This window comes from Atractosteus spatula, chromosome 12, assembly GCF_055471065.1.
Source record: "Atractosteus spatula isolate fAtrSpa1 chromosome 12, fAtrSpa1.hap1, whole genome shotgun sequence".
Lineage (NCBI taxonomy): Eukaryota > Metazoa > Chordata > Actinopteri > Semionotiformes > Lepisosteidae > Atractosteus > Atractosteus spatula.
Window position 1 is genome coordinate 30,143,895 of NC_142717.1, and position 16,547 is coordinate 30,160,441.

Below are 16,547 nucleotides of genomic sequence, written 5' to 3' on the forward strand. Positions count from 1 at the left end.
ATGCTTCATGCCTCATTATTGTGTTCTGCTGGTAGTGCACTGAGTTGTGGGCCATTCTTTCACTGGAGCCCATCAGTGATTTGTTCAGGGCAAATAAGAAGCCCAGCAGTGGCAAACAAAGAGGCCGTGAAAGGAGAGGGAGGGTCAGCTAAATGCAAATATCCACTTTCTGCTCCGGGAGCCCTCCCCCGACATTGACAGCTGGCAAACCTCCATCCAATATAGTGGAAGAACAGGGAGTTACTTCTGCTAAGTCCCCGTAACAGAATGCAAGTGTCGAACTGTCTTGCAATAGATCCATTATTGCTGGTAATTTGATCGTGGAAAGGATAACCTTTAAATTAATGAGTGGTAAACAAGGCCGGAGATGGACAGCCAGTGACCTTTTCCAAGCGTGAGAAGAAGGAATTTGCCTCTTTCTTGCACCTGTGGAAGAGTTTTATAAAGGTAAGAAGAAAGATGGGCAGAACTTTGCCTTAAACCAGTTTGTGATAATTTAACTAAGAATGTTGTGTACCTTAAAATATCGATTTAGTATTTTATTTGTTAAAATGTTTTTGGAATGTTCGGCTAAGTGAAGCGTTTTAGAATGTTATGTTAAGTGGTGTGTGTATTTTTCTCCATTTTTCACTTTTGTTTTTGTCTGAGAGGCTGCTGTAAAAAGGGAACTTATTAAAGAGCAATCAGATTCCTATCACATACCGACCGTTAATTTTGTTAGTGGCAATAAATGGACAAATAAATAATTTCTTCTAAAAAACCAACCATTAACGCATAAATATTGCAGCAAATCCCATGTGTTAGTGACATGAAGACATTTTTTGAAAACTTTGGTAGAAAGACAGTTATGTTTTCATATAACTCCCATTTGTTTATCTTATGTTGCACATAGATGCATTGTGTGGTTGTTTTGTTGAACTAAGCTGCTCTCACTGGGGGAAACTGATTATTTCAGTGTGCTGATACTCTGACTTTCAGCAGAAGGAGTCCTTGAGAAAAAACAGTACAATACAAAGACACAGTGGGAGTTGTCTCCAATGTAGGATGCAAAAGGCAGAGGAGTGGAGTTTTAGGATATTAATCTTTGCTATTTAAAAGACTTGCTTTCAAACCAGTTCAGGCAAAAAGACAGTAATAAATGGTTCAAGACAAAATTAAATTCAGGGGTGATTCAGGCTTTGTGAATATGACTGTTAGTGGCAGGCACTGCTGATCCTTTACTATGATGATATCAAACGGGATATTCACTATTAGTGCATGACAAATTGATTTGTTGTTAGAGTATATATATATAAAAAATGCAATCTGAGCAACAGATACACATTTTACATACCCTTTGTGTGCTGAAGTGATCTGCAGTTCTGTGTGGCTTGAGTAAATGTTTATGAGGTTTTCCAGCAGAAAAGCTTCTCTTTAGAAGCACATCAAAGAGGCTTCAACATGAAGGCTTTCTCAAACAATTGCTTCATTCTCTCTTTGCCCCCAACTCCCCCTCCCCTCAGCACCACCAATTTCCACTTGATTAAACTCCAAGCTTCTTGAGTGAATCTGGAGGGAAAATGGTTGACTAATTCTAAGACTGGAAGTCCAAACAAAGCCGAGAGATTCTTTTCACTTTAAATCAAACTCAGAGGGGCAAAGTCTTCATTGATTTTTGACCAAGGGTATGCAAGGGGAAAAAAAAATAAAAGCCAAAAGAACCAATAAAAGTTTATATATGGAAGTTTAGAGGTATTGTCTTTTGCCACAGATCCCAGATCCTCCATTAAGGCCTGTACATATGTAATCATCACTGAAACCACTTTCTCAGTTTGCATGGTAGACCTGGTTTTGTATGGCTGAGGAATGGACTTTACCTATGACCATAGTTTTTCTAATAATTATTTTTAGAAACGGCTGCAAACAGTGAGCAGGAGTCAGACAATGCAAGCATTGAACTAATATCCAGTGAGTTGCTTTTCTCAAACAGTCAAAACTAAACGCTTCACGTGTGACTGGAGAATGGTGTAAATACAGTGGATTGCATCACAGAGCATTGTCCCACACATCAGATCCCATGTCCATTTAGAATGACATGTGGAGTAGGTTAGACGCAGCTGTGCTTGTGCTGGAGCTTGACAGGTGGCACTGCTCCACAACTCCAGGAATCTAAGAACATCACGAGAGGTCAGAGGGCGACTGTAGCTGAGAGCCGTTTGTGCTGTTCATGTGGTGCCAGCCCTCCTCATTGGAGTCCCATTAAAATAGCCAAAGGGAGAATTTACTTAGGAACTTGGCTCACCTTTTGACATCAACACACGTGGTGGTAAAAGTTCACAAGACAGTTCCTGTGTGGTTTCAACAATGACAGGGCACCAGTGTGTTCTCCCGTCTTTAAAATAAGAGACTTGAGTTTGGTGCTATCTGGAGGGAAGCGGTCAAAAGCAACAAAACGATTAACTTACAAAGGCTACAGGACAACTGCGGAAGAAGAACACCTGAAGAAGGCTCAGCAGCTGAAACATTTCTTTAAACTTTTCAGCATGGAATTAACCACATTATGTGCTCCCTTGTAATGATCATTTAAAAAGCTCAAAAAAAAAATCTAGAGCTGGACATTGCTGTCCTCTGGCTAGATGAGGGAAATTGCACCACTGAGGTTTTCCACATTCCTTAAGTGCAACTGAAATGCTTGTGTCAACCTGATGTATAAAAGCCAAACAATATCAGTAGTGTAAAACTGCCCTGGAACACTACCAGAGACATTTAACTTAACGCTCTTAGAATTAAATATCTACAGGGTACTTTGCATTTATATAGAACCTTTCTCTCTTTCAAAGAAATATACATAAACTAGAACTGTTGCCAGGTTTGAAAGAAAAGCGTGTAGGAGAATGAGTTGTTTTCCCATTTTCAACATAAAATCATTTTTAGCTTCAAGCCTAACAAAAATTACCCCCTAGGCTTCTCCAGGGTTCAAGGCAACATTACATCCATCCTGAACTGAACAAGCTGCAGGCATTTTGGAATCTATATCTTACCAGTCATCTGTGTGAACGTCTTGTCAGGTCACACCTACAAGAACGGAAAAGCAGAACATTGCTGTGGAATACTGTGCAGTATGATTTAAAATGGTGAAACATCAAGCAAACAAAACTTTGATCGTGTACACGCTAGCAAAAAAGAAAAAAGGAAAGCAACAACATAACTACTATCCAAAACACTGTACAAATTCCCTCCCTCTTGTTCTGGTTGCTTAGCAATACCAGGCCCGTGTGGCTCCTGAGAGCAAGGACACTGAGATTATTATAGTCCCTTTCTTTTCACTCAGGCAGTTGCAGTGATTTTTCTTATAACTACTGTCGCTCGTACACAGTTTTTAAAAACCATGAAAAATAAAGACTACAATCAATGTACTAATTTTTTTAGTCATTTTTTTGAGGCACCAGAAATGTGCTACACAGCAGCACATTTATTTTATTAGAATGGACTTTGTCATGTTTGGAACAAATTAATTATGCATGGCAGACAACATTCAAATAGCTTTTATGCTGGAATATTTTTTTAAAAAACTGAGTATGAGGGAAAAGGAGCATCTTTGCATTTTGAAATTGTCTGGGGACTGCAGGCGTGTCTTAAGGAACACATTCTTACACAAAAGAGGTTTGTTCTAGACTAAACAGCATTGTTAAGCCTGATAATATGAGAAAGAACTGTTTCAGAAGGATTTAAACAGGAAAATATAATTATACTGATAAGAAGTGGGCCAGATAAAATAAACACTATAAAGCACTGAGTTTTGTTTAGGAAGGTCATCTTTAATGCAAAAAATAGCCTTGAAGGTTTATACTTGTATTTACTGTCTCTACATCAGCTGGTCAGGCATGGCAACATTTGTTATATTCTTGCAATATCGAGGGGAGGTCAGTCGACCTATCAATCCAGCATTTGGTAGTTCTTAGCCAATTGATCCAAGGTTCTTATCCAGTTATTTCTTGAAATAATTCAGGTACTGGTTTCAACCACATGGCTGGGTAGCTTGTTCAAGACTCACAAACAGATGTTTAAATTAAATGATTTAAATAATTCTCCCCTTAAAAATTATTATTAGCCAATTTTCTGTACTAATCTGTACCTATTTATACAGCTGGGTGTTTAACTGAAGCAATTTGAGTGAAGCACTGAGAGCATTACACCAGGGGACCTCAAATCACAACCTAATTCTGTCCTACTACACAACTGAGTAGTGTATATAACAAGCATTTGTTTAAGACATTACAAAGAAAAAGTCATGTGATTGTGTTCAGTTTATAGATTGAGGCATCTTGTAAGAAAATCTTTTCTCTCATAATGTATTTTTAAAACTGATGTTCTCAAAACATTATGTTGATATCCTGTAGCTTTAAAGTTCTTTATACATTTACCCTTACCCTTAAAATATTAATCAATACTGAGAAGATTTTCCATTAACTTTGAATCTAGTGTATCATCAATGTGGCATGAAACAGGCATTTATTTGTTATCAAATTAAGATCTCCTACATATACCCTTTAAGGCATGAATTATTATACTGTATGTGGACTTTTAAAAAGACAATCTTCGACAGCAGAAAAAATATATTAACATAATTAGCACCAGTTAGGACATGCAATTGTGGTTTATTTGTGAAGTGTTTGGAAGTAAGCTTACCACATATTCATTAAACTATATTTGTGATTTGATCACAGAGGTTTCATCAGAAGTGAATACCTACTGCATGCAAAGTAAGTGATTTATAAGTATTTCAGTCTTCCAGTTTACTTAGAAGACCTTGGGCAAAAGCTGATTCTTAAAGAATTTGATTCTTTTGCTCATATCGAAAATCAGAGGAAAGCAACATTTTTATAGAAGCCCTTGGGGTGGAAAGGGTATTAAATATTGCATCTGTGCTAGCAAAGCATTCTTGTGTGACACTGAAATATTTCCACAGGTTCTTTTCTTCTTACTCCACTTTAGGGAGACTTTGCATCTTTTAGTTCAGTGCTGACATATTTAAAAATTGGCATCTAGTGACAACAGATGCAACAACAACTAACTACACAAAGTAATTTTAAAATGTAGATTTTAAAGTTGAACTCCAGCAGCATAAAATATTCCTTTATTTTAATATTAAAAACAATATAGTTACTTTTCTCATTCTTGCAAAAGAAGATTACTAAAATAAGCCTTATTTGTCATTGTCTTTGTTGATTTTTCCTGAAATATTCCCCAGCCTCCTGAGAGGTACAATTAGTCTCATGGAAACAGGAAAGTACCACCCCTTCACTCTCTGCTGACGTTCACAAGTCGGGGGGAAGCATGTTAAGCACACTGTACCAGTGAACGAACATAATTTTACAGAGGGTTTCTCATGTCTTCACTCATGATTCCACTCTGAGGAAGTGTGTCACGTCACTGAGAAAGACTTGGATTTCTTTTGTTGCAATGGGAAAATGCCACAAATGTTTTTTTTTTAATTATGCACCATGTACATAAACAAGGAAAAGCAAGGAATTCATACAGTTATAAATCCATTGATTCTAACCCATTAGTATTGCTTTTCAAGAAGTATTACAAAGCTTCTTGAAAGAGCAGTAATTCAATTACTGATATGAAATCAACTGCAAATGAAAGCTTTGAGCTACCCTTCAAAGAAGACATTTTAAAAGATAGTGAGACCAGAGTATTACTGAATAATAATCTGAATGTCTATAACATATACCACGATTCCAGTATTTACTGTATTTTAATCCTCTAAGACATTTGAGGTATACGGTAATTACCATGAACTAACACACAATTTTCAGTTTCATAACAGTGAAGCCTGCTTGCATTAGTCCGTACAATAATTTCTAACTGCAAATGCATGATACTGACTGGACGTTTCAAGCCCTCTGCTTGTAGCAGGGCAGAATACTGAGATGCACCGGCCATTCTGTGGTCATGAAAGGAAATTAATTCGAGCTTTGCCTCTTTAAAATGTTTTGCTGGAATTTGGGTGACGGGAAGTCAAGCTTTTCTTCAGCCATTTAGCAATAAGAGTCTCCGCTGTTACAATCCCTTGCATTTATGCAGTCTTTTGTGTAACTCAAGCATTGGCAGGGCATTTCCAAGTGTGTTTTTCATGGGCACACACTGTTGCCCAAAGCTAATTGGTCAAACATTCGATTGACTGCCCAGTGTTTGGTGTGAACACTCCACAAAGTGTCACTGCTGATGACTGAAAAGGAATGAAAGGCAAGGGTTGTAGTCCTTTCAAAGATTTTTCTTCTCTCCGTAACTTCTCTCTGTTACAATCAAAGTACAATAGTTCATAAATTAATTTAAAAATAAACAGTAGCGGGAAGTATGGCTTCTTTCACTTCTGACACTAAAGTGGGCTACTATAATGATACTGTATGTTTTGCAAAACCCTTTTCTGCTATGACTTGTCTTGTCCAAGCTGGGACAGTGTTTGTAGCAGAGCTACTCTGGACACATTATTGGAGGTACAATCTTCTTTGTACCTGACTGTCTTCTGACTGTGGGAATAAACCTGAGTACACTTTAAAATACAGTGGACAATGGGTAGAATGTACAAACTCCATACAGAACGCGCTCAAAGCAAGAACTGGACCCAGGGCCCAAGAGCTGTAAGCTCCCGATTTTCGCTCTCTTACATAGCTTTTACCTATCAAATTGTTGTTTGTTTGTAAACTTTTTTTCAGCTGTTGCATAAAAAAAATAATTGGTGCAAATTTCCTTTCTCTTTTTTTTCTGTTTTAATCTTGACACACCTCCATGCACCACATTTAGGGAGGAAAAATAGTTATTAAACTTTTGCTAACCTAGACAGAAACATACTGTATGCTGCACTAATTAAGAGGGATAATGGTTTTTTCAAAAAATATTATAATCACAACAGAAGACACCAATTACAATTTGTTTTATGACATACAAATATATTCCTTTGCAGTTGAATTATGTGATTCATTTACACTGAATGTTTACACGCCCCTGGCAAGTTGTCAAACATGACAGATTTTTCAGCAAGTCTCTAATTTGTCTCCAAGGTATACAAATTAAAGAGCTTTCCTGGTGCCAGGTGTGCGGAATATGCATTTGTCTGTGTTCTCTTTCTATTATTGTTTGTCTCACAGTTTCTCTCTGTGCTCTGTAGGATAGTTAGTGGTTCCGTTTAATACTTCTCTCAAACCAGATAGCATAAACTTGTGTAATTGCCTGTCTTCTCTTGTTTCTCAGGCTTTTCTCTCACGTGTGCATACATGGCCTGTTGTGAAATAACTACCCATGCAAATTAGCTACTTAGTATCAGTTGAAAACAGAGTGTGTAACAGTATTTTGCCACCAATAAGGACCCCTATTTTAGTTTTCCATTTCCTCAAGGGGAACACTGAAATTAAGGACAATGGTCTTAAACAATTCCTCAGTGTAATCACCGTGCAACAGCTTGCACACCATCCGTTACAAAGTGTTATTTGAGTTTTAAAGTGATTCTGGTATTTGTTTGGTTCCCGTCTTTCAGAAAGTTTGCCATGTTTTCAAGTATAAAAAAACAAAAACTCTGTAATGGCATTTAAAAACCTGGCTTTCCGTGAACGACTTTCAGAAAGGCTATCAAATTTCAGCTGAGGAGGGCCAAGTCACCTGCTTTGCACTTGTGGGAGAACATGGGTAAGAAGCTAACACAATAAAAGGCTGAGAAAATTACCACTTTTATTGATTTAAAGGCAGGGCATCATTCTTGTAGCCACCTGGGAATGTACACCTGGGAACGTTTGGAAATGATGCTTTTAATTCCATGGCAATCTGCGCTGACATCTGTTAATTTCCAAGTGAAACTTCTGCCTGTGAAAACCACAGAGACCGAATAACAGAGAGAAGGTGGGGTGATCAGAGGACCTGCAGAATAAGTTGCTAATCTGAATTAGAGTGCAAAGAATGTATTTATCTGTTTAATAGTTTTACTAATTTATCTGTAAGTGTTGCATTTTCTGTATGTCTAACATAATGTTTACATAACCATACACGTGTCCATACATAACCTAATTAGAAACATACAGTTTCATAGACTGTAGATTCCATCTTCATCCATATACCCAATTGGCATCCCATTCTAGGCAAGAACAATCCTGTGCTTCCTTGGTTGTGCCCTTTGCTTCCAGTGTTGTGTCTGGGCTACTACAGCTCTCGGTGGGACAAACATCTTTATGGGTGCTCATATGGAGATGTACTGTATACAAGTGATGCGATTTGTGAATTCCTCTTTACAAAAAATCTTCTTTGCATTTTAAACATTAAAACATGCATTCATTTCAGATTTAATGCACATCATAAAGAAAGTCACTGATGTTATATTTAAAAATCTTTCACATTTCATATACACTGTGTTTATCAATAGCTGTCACTCTACAAATGTCATACTGTACTTTGGATTTGCTTTAGGAAAAGTCAGCTTTAAATGGTTTTGTTCATATTAGAATGACAAATGTACAAATCTCCCCCTTTTGACTTCCCTGTTTAATTTGGCGATAAAAACATTTAATTTCCAACAAAACTTGAAATCGTTAGCCCCGAAAGAAAGTGTGATGTAAGAACAGAGCACACTTCAAATGTTAGGCTGATAAACAAAAATCTCAACAAAGGAATTAATTTATTGTATTAATGTATGTTATACTGTTGTATTGTAGACTAGAAGATGGCACAATACACAGCAGTACTTTTTATAGAACAATAATGAAGGTTACGATCACTGAAGGTTACGAACATTAATCTCTTACACACTGTTAGATTGAGATAAATGTATGAACAGTAGTTTGTAATTAATTGATTGATAAAATAAATTCTTATAGTTCTTATCACTCTGGATTATCATACGAGAGGACTAACTACTGCGAAGTTGTCCTTTAACTCTGTTGCCCTCACATTCACATTCATTTTTCTTTTACATCTCTTCTCCACCTGTGCTGCTCCCCCTTGCTGAATTTCACTCTGCGTGGGGGTCCTGACTTCCTCGTCCTGTAGCCAGGTGGTTGGGCTTCAGCCAAGCCAATACCTTTCGATAAGCATTCGTAACTCCTTTTCCACAACGTGTTTTGCTTGTTGTTTCATTTTCATCATGTTCTTTTTCAACAAGCATTCCGTAACATGCAGTATACTGTAGTGTACATACTGTATATCTCAAATGATTAAATCAAATCTCATTTTTACTAACACAATGACCTTACTCTAACACAAAATAATTTACCAACATACTGTAAACCTGCACAACTACCTATAATATGAAAAAATCTGTTGCTTGCCTATTCTACTAGTGTGAGTGAAAATGCGATCTGATAGACGGCGAGGCATTTCAGAGGGCATCTGAAAGAAAAATATACTGTTGACGGCAATCCTTACAGTCTTTTAGAGGGTTATGATGCATGTATGTAAGAACAACCTCTGGGCTATACTGAAATGGATATCGGAACAACAGTGTGTTGACACACTGTTGGTCTAGTTAGATCAAGATATCAATAATGTTGTGAAAGTATATACCAAAGAAAACAACTCGGATAAAATGGGGATGCCCACTTCTAAAGGTGAAAGAATTTTGATACTCAGAGGGCTTGAAATATTTTGGGGGCTAAATATTGTATAAGAGTAGTGAAAGAAGCAGTGTTACTGATAGACAATTTCTGAGTTATGTCACGAGAATCAGTCTCCTTTGATCTGTTGAAAACAAGGAAGCTATTCTGATTTTTCTGTAATAATTCTTTTTTAGGTAAAGACCACCACACATTTGTTAATCTTCCCAAGCATGAAAAGGTTATTATTGCTGAATACTACTTGGAATTTTTTCTTAATTTTTAAGGAGCCTTTTAGTCTCGATAACAGTACCATTTACTAGAAATATCCCTGACACTTGCTTAGTTGTTTGCTTCTAAAAGTTTAAAGTAAAAATCACTTCTTCTCTCTCTATTGCATTTACACTGTACTTAATTTGTTTCCTACACACATGCCGTGAAGTTAGAGATGTGTGGGTTGATTTTGTCTGTTTACATCAGGGTTTGGAAATCTCATTCAGATCTTTTCCAAGTCTTCCCCACATTTTGTTCATTCAGCCCTTTCAAATGTCAGTAACATAAAGGATGATTCCGGCTGTTTTTCTCTGTTTCCAGGCTGATATGTTTTCTATTGCATGATAAACAGCACTGTTTATAATATTCTCATCAACATTCCTTACAATATCCTAGGTCATAGCACTTTTGGCCTCAAGTGTTCTACAGCAAACAAAGTTTCCAGTGTTACAACACATACTTTAGATACATGACCAAAGTCTCATAAATAAGGCAGATGTTTTTTTTATGTGGGAATATATACTGTAGTATGAATACATCATGTTTTGGTATTGTGTTTTTTTCAAAGATAAATGAATGCCTATTCCTACACATGAATAATCCATCCTATTTTTTTAGTAGAGTAATAACCCAGAGTATTGAATGCATTCATATAAATGGGCAAAGACTACCACTGCTGTGTTTGAGAAACAAATTTTATAAGCCCCATTTACTTCATGTATTCTTTTCATCACCACACCACTTTTGTTTATTTCACTTTACATTCACATTACTTTTGAACCATTTGGTTTGAACATTAAAACAACCAAATTGAAAAATACTTTATGAGTACAGTATATCCAGCTATGTATTGCATACTACAGTAAATGAAGATAATGTAGATCTATTGCTCACAACTGGAAGATAAAAACAGAATTCTAATTTCTAAAAGCAATGTTTTATTTTTCTTTTGTTTGAATGACTGGATGATCCTTTAAGCACCAATGTGTGAACTAGCCAAAAGACTGGAGTGGTCTTCTCTTGTTCCTGACATTTCTTGCATCCTTGTGGTCATTCTACTGCCACAGCAGCTATAGCAGCTCTGAGCTGTAGATTCTAAATGTTTAGAATAAACCAAAGCTTTTTTTTTCTCTTTAACCCCTGTCTCATACAAATAAAAGAAAACACACAAACGTCCAAAATACTGTATGACAATTTTCTCTTTTTTGTGGACTAAACAGATTTATCACGTATGATACCGGTGTGACTCCACTACTGATTTTATTTTTTACTTATTTTCATTAAATAGTTCAATTTCCCCTCCGATTTTTAAGGACATATACCCCAGGACAGAAACGGTAAAATACTTGATGCTTCACAACTTGCAGTTGTTCTAAAATGTTACACTTTGGAAATGGGATCCTTATTTTATTAGCGTGGCGCAGTGGCTAGGGCTCTGAATTCCAGACCAGAAAGCCATGGGTTCAAATCTTACATGATACACTGCTGCTGTACCCCTGAGCAAGCATCTCACTCAAGTTGCTTCAGTAAAACATCTGCTGTACCGTATAAATAAGTTCTCTGCAGGTCATGGTAAATCACAATGTAATCTTTAAACAGGTAAATCAATTGAGAAATGATACACCGAGTGTTAAATATAGCCACACGATTCTATGCAGACTACTCCAAAAATAAGTGAATTCTAAAACTGTGCATTTTTGTACATATTCAGCACTCCCTCATGGTTCAAGAATGGTGGAGAGGAATCTTGATACATCTTGACAGAAACTGTGATAAAACAGATTAAAAACAGGAAGGGTGTGAAGATATAGTACAGTGGAACACCTTTTGTAAGGGCTGTGATGGATGCATCAGACTCCTTTGAAACTTTTGGGTTTCTCAATGAATTTGACTTTTACGTCAGAGTTTACATGTATGCAAAATTGACTTAGGAGTACCCCCAATCAAGGATTCAGTTGAAAGACTTCTCTCTGGAGCTGAGAAGTTCAGCTTCTCTTCTTTCACCTTTGAACTGATCACTTTTAGTGGATTCTGTTCCAGAACTCTCAAATAGAACACCACTCTACCAGGTAATGTTTATTTGATGTTTCCCATCCATGTAGTGGCAAATGTGTGCCTGAACAACTGGTCTCAGCCCAGGATGGTGGAGGCCTCCATCTCAAAGTATTTTAATACACAACAGGATGAAAGGAGAGGGTGAGACACAGGTCAGAGCAAACAGACAAACAGATTTTGCAATCTTAAAAATGGTAACAAGGACTCTCCCATTCATGGGAATGTAGCAGATGGAGCCAGCCCTGAGACTAAATAAAGAATGTCACATTTTTCAGGATAAGGTTTCAGCCATTTTTGAGACGTCCATACCTGAGCCTGGCCAGGCACTCTTGACAGCACAGGAGCCACATTGTTCTAAGGGGAAGGTAATACAAACTGAAAACTTATCAATCAAATGTCAAAACCAGCTGCAACGATTTTTTTCATAGTTGTTTCAGTCATTTTACCCTAAAGTGGAATCTCCACCTTAAATTCTTACATTGTTTCACCCACACAACTAGATTATTTAGAAAACGCATGTATTTCTACAGCAGGCTGCTTTAACATGTTGTACAACGCACAGATTGTTAAAACTACATTGTATGGTATTGAGGGCATCCTAATCATAATGTTTCTCTTTTATCTGTTAGAGACCATGATTCCCTTATCTAGTTTACAGCGTCATTAGTCTGAAAAATAACTGCTGCTCTCTAAAGAGAAAAAAAGCAACAGCATAACTTTCAAGTTGGAACCTGTTTGGTTATCTTATTATGAGTGTCCCCTGAGGTTTTCTAACAAGAGTGCTACCAAAGCACTCTAGAACTGATATCTCATGTATACTACTGAACTAAAAATGAGCTTTTTATCACTTATCTCACTGCATTTAACCTAAGGACCTTAGCCAACTTAGCTCCTTATATCGTAGTAAATGCTGCACTCCTTCTCTGCACTAAACTGCATTAAATTAAGCATTGCATGATGGAATTCCTTTTCTCACATTTTCTGCATTTCGCTATTGTGTTATTTTGTTTTTTCTGTGCGATACTTTTGTGTATGTTTTTTGATTCTGCCGACCCAATGAAAAATGAAACCTGTTTTTGTTTTCAAATTGCTGAGTTCATCTGGCTGTGTATTTGGCAGTGAGGAACTGGCTCAGAACATAATGTAACATCTTAATAAACAGATAATATATAATTATTCAGTGTATAAACATTCACACACAAAAATTCTAAGAGTTATGACAAAGTCAATGCAGAAAATTACATTTAGGAGTTTTCAGGACAGCACTTTACACAGAGTTCTGGGAATTTCTCTAACCAGATTGTTGGAACCCTTTCCATGGGCTCTTTTAATCAACAGCTTGATGGGATATTTAATTTATGAATCTACAGTACTAGCGAATAATCATGTGAGAGTGGCTGACTGGCTATTACATTTCTAGACTTTGTAATGTCTTTCTATCCATTCAGTGCTTTTAACACAGAAAACAAAGTTTCTTGCTTTCCTTTACAAAAAAGCTGAATGTGATCCTTGGATCAATTAGCTACTAACTACCAAACCAGCCACATGGCTGCTCTAGTTTATAATCATTCCTAGTTTCTGCTGTTCTTATTACAGGTAAATATCATTATCATTACCACATCACATATTCTTAAACACATGTCGTTTTAGAATTCACTTTCTGTTAAACATGCCAAAATTAAACTAGCTATTGCAGTTCATATGCTGAATCTTTTTGTAGTTACTTGATAAAAACAAACACAAATTCTATCAATTTATGATACGTATTAAATAACAGAGTATGAAGTGGGATGTTGGTGTGTAAATTGTGTCCAATGTACTTTATATAATAACCTGATGTTTAACTATTCACACCTTTGGTGAATTTCCCCAACTAGTTTAATTAGTATACTTACATTAGCCAGCAACCCTATCACCCTGCAACTCACAACTCACAACCCACTGAAGCTAATTTAGTGTAACCCTGGTCGAAGGTTGCTGCTGGAAGTGGTGTTAGTGGGGCCAGCAGAGAGTGCTCAACCTGTGGTCCCTGAGGGTCCTAATGCCCCGGTATAGTAACTGGGACGCTATACTGTAAAAAGGCACCGTCTTTCGGATGAGATGTAAAACCGAGGTCCTGACTCTCTGTTGTCAAATTTCCCACTGGCCTTTACTAATCATGGCCTCCTAATAATCCCCATCTATGAATTGGCTTCATCACTCTGTTCTCCTCCCCACTCACTGACAGCTGACAGCTGACAGCTCACTGGTGAGCGTAGTGGTGCACAATAGCTGCCGTCATATCATCCAGGTGGATGCTGCACATTGGTGGTGGTGGAGGAGAGTCCCCATTACCTGTAAAGTGCTTTGAGTGTAGTGTCCAGAAAAGCGCTATATAAGTGTAAGGAGTTTATTATTATTATTATTTGATGTTTGATTTGACACCACTAATTTTCTTCTGGAGAATCCAAGGACAAGTGAAAGACCTTAGAAAACACAAAGTGTCTGACACTTGGCCTGAGAATCTGCCCCAACATTAAACACTTAAATTAAAGTTAAACATGAGCCCATACCATGCAACTCATTCACTCCCAATTTACTGGGTGTGAATTTAAATACTGTTGACGTTGTTGTTCTCTGTGTATGGGAAACAACTGCCCTGTGTTCTAATCTCGCACGTAGGCCTAATGAAATGAAGACAAAATATCTTTTACTGCACTTGAGCGAAACAAGTTTTTAAATCGGTAGTACACAATGCCTTCATGCTCTTGTGGGACATGTCCTGTGCCGAATTCCTGTTTGGAAGGGAGTAACCCCTTGCAGGTCCTCAGGGGCCCCAATGTGTGTTCTCAAGTATCTGTGAGGTGGGAAGAGTTACTGTTTGCCTTGATTCACTCTCATTATTGGCATAGTTGCACAACAACTGACAAGATACGATTTCATTCATTCTGCAGCATTCTTTCATCAAGAGATTCTATGTAAGTAAAAATTAACTGTAATTAATGTGGGGGTATTGCAACACTCATTTTTACAGCATTCTAGCAAAGTTTCTGCAAAAGCATAAAGCTAAAGTTGTCACTTTACAATTGCCGCCCCGTGTCTTCATAAACATATTAAGAATTTTAAGTTGTGAACTTGAGGCAAAGACCACATCCACATCATTTTTTGTATTTTTTCATTAATTTGTGTTTTTGTCTGGCAAACAATTGCAAATGTTCCACACTTTGTGCTTTTAGAAGGTAATCTTGTTCAAATGGTTTTTTATTGGTTTTTTTTTCCCAGACTGTTGAGATATTGTCAGTTCTCTTATAGGCAAGAACATTACAAATTGTTAGAAATAATAAGAATACATTAGAAAGGAACCTGCAATAAGAGGTAAAGCATTACAGATTGATGGGGTGCTCTCATATCCCCAGGTATCTTAAGAAAATGCTGTTTATTACAATGTGTTCTTCAGAGAGCAATCTGTTCGCTGCATTCCCAGATCACATGCTACCCATTACCTTTTACTGACAGGAATGAAGAATTCTGATCAGACTGCTGTTATGGAGAGATGGTACTTAATCCAAGAAGTATACAAAGTAGTTTAAAACCTCAGTAAGACTTAAACAGCAGCTATCAAATCAAACCAATTATCACTGCACAAGACAACTTGTAATCACCCCATTATTATCTCTGCATAGCTAGCTCAACAGCATTCTTGCATCAGCATCAGCAATTGCCTATAATTTCTCCACATACTGTAATGTTTATATGTATCGTCATACTGTATTTTCAACACTGTTGAGTTGAATTTCTGTTGCTGATTTTTTTTGCAGCCAGGAGTAAGTACAGATTTCAACAACAGACTTACAAGGGCTCTGTGATGGCTTCTGTCTTATTTTGTGGACTAAAGTTCTCAGAATAATTATTCATTTTTTTTATTTCTGCTTCATAGTAACATGCTTTTTGGAGATTACTGTTGCTCTAGGCATAATCATTCAGATCATCAGCATACAACTCTGCAATTTCAATATCCTTGAAACAAATGAGTCGCTAAGGAAATAAACACAAATTATGAATTTTCTGATTTTCGATTTTTCATTTGATTTATTAACCTTGTACAAAGTACTCACTATGTACTCAAATTTGTATTTTTGTGAAACGGTTGAGTTCAAATTCAGAGATAAGATCAGTCAGATTCAATGATGATGCTCATCATGTGGAGTTAGTTTCCATTTCTTACATTATTGATGCTTTATCAATTAGTGTTACATTACATTTCTAATTCCAGTTCACAAATGTAACAATTTCAACAACAAAAAAAACAGTGCAGAATTCAAATCAGGCTAATGTATTGGGAAAGTGTTAAGGGTGTTAATGGGAGTGAGTGTGTTGTACTTTAATTCCACTTGCATGTTCAGATATAATTACTATTTGAGAAAGACTAACCAGCTCCACTTCTGAAAAAGTAGTTTTACCTTCCCCCTTCCCCACCCCAAAAGAAGATCAGGAGTTCAGAAAGATGGGCACATTTCACCGTCCATGTTGCTGTTAGATGTACTGTGACTTTGGTGTGACATTCCACAGTTTGCTGAAGGTGTGAACAAGGCCCAGACCACGCTGAGATAACACTGCTGAATAAACAGAAGAACCTGGTGGCTATTTCACTAGAGCAGGTTCTCATCACAGCCTTTG

The 16,547-nt window shown here is 37.0% G+C and overlaps 1 protein-coding gene across 1 annotated transcript in view; it reads left to right on the plus strand.

Moving 5' to 3' along the window:
- Window positions 1–392: 392 nt before the first annotated feature.
- The window catches only part of plekhg4b (pleckstrin homology domain containing, family G (with RhoGef domain) member 4B), a 64,235-nt gene continuing 48,080 nt past the window's right edge, over window positions 393–16,547 (plus strand). The window contains exon 1 of the mRNA XM_088929612.1: window positions 393–447. The gene's annotated coding sequence lies outside the window, so the exon portion shown is untranslated. The remainder of the gene's footprint in view (window positions 448–16,547) is intronic.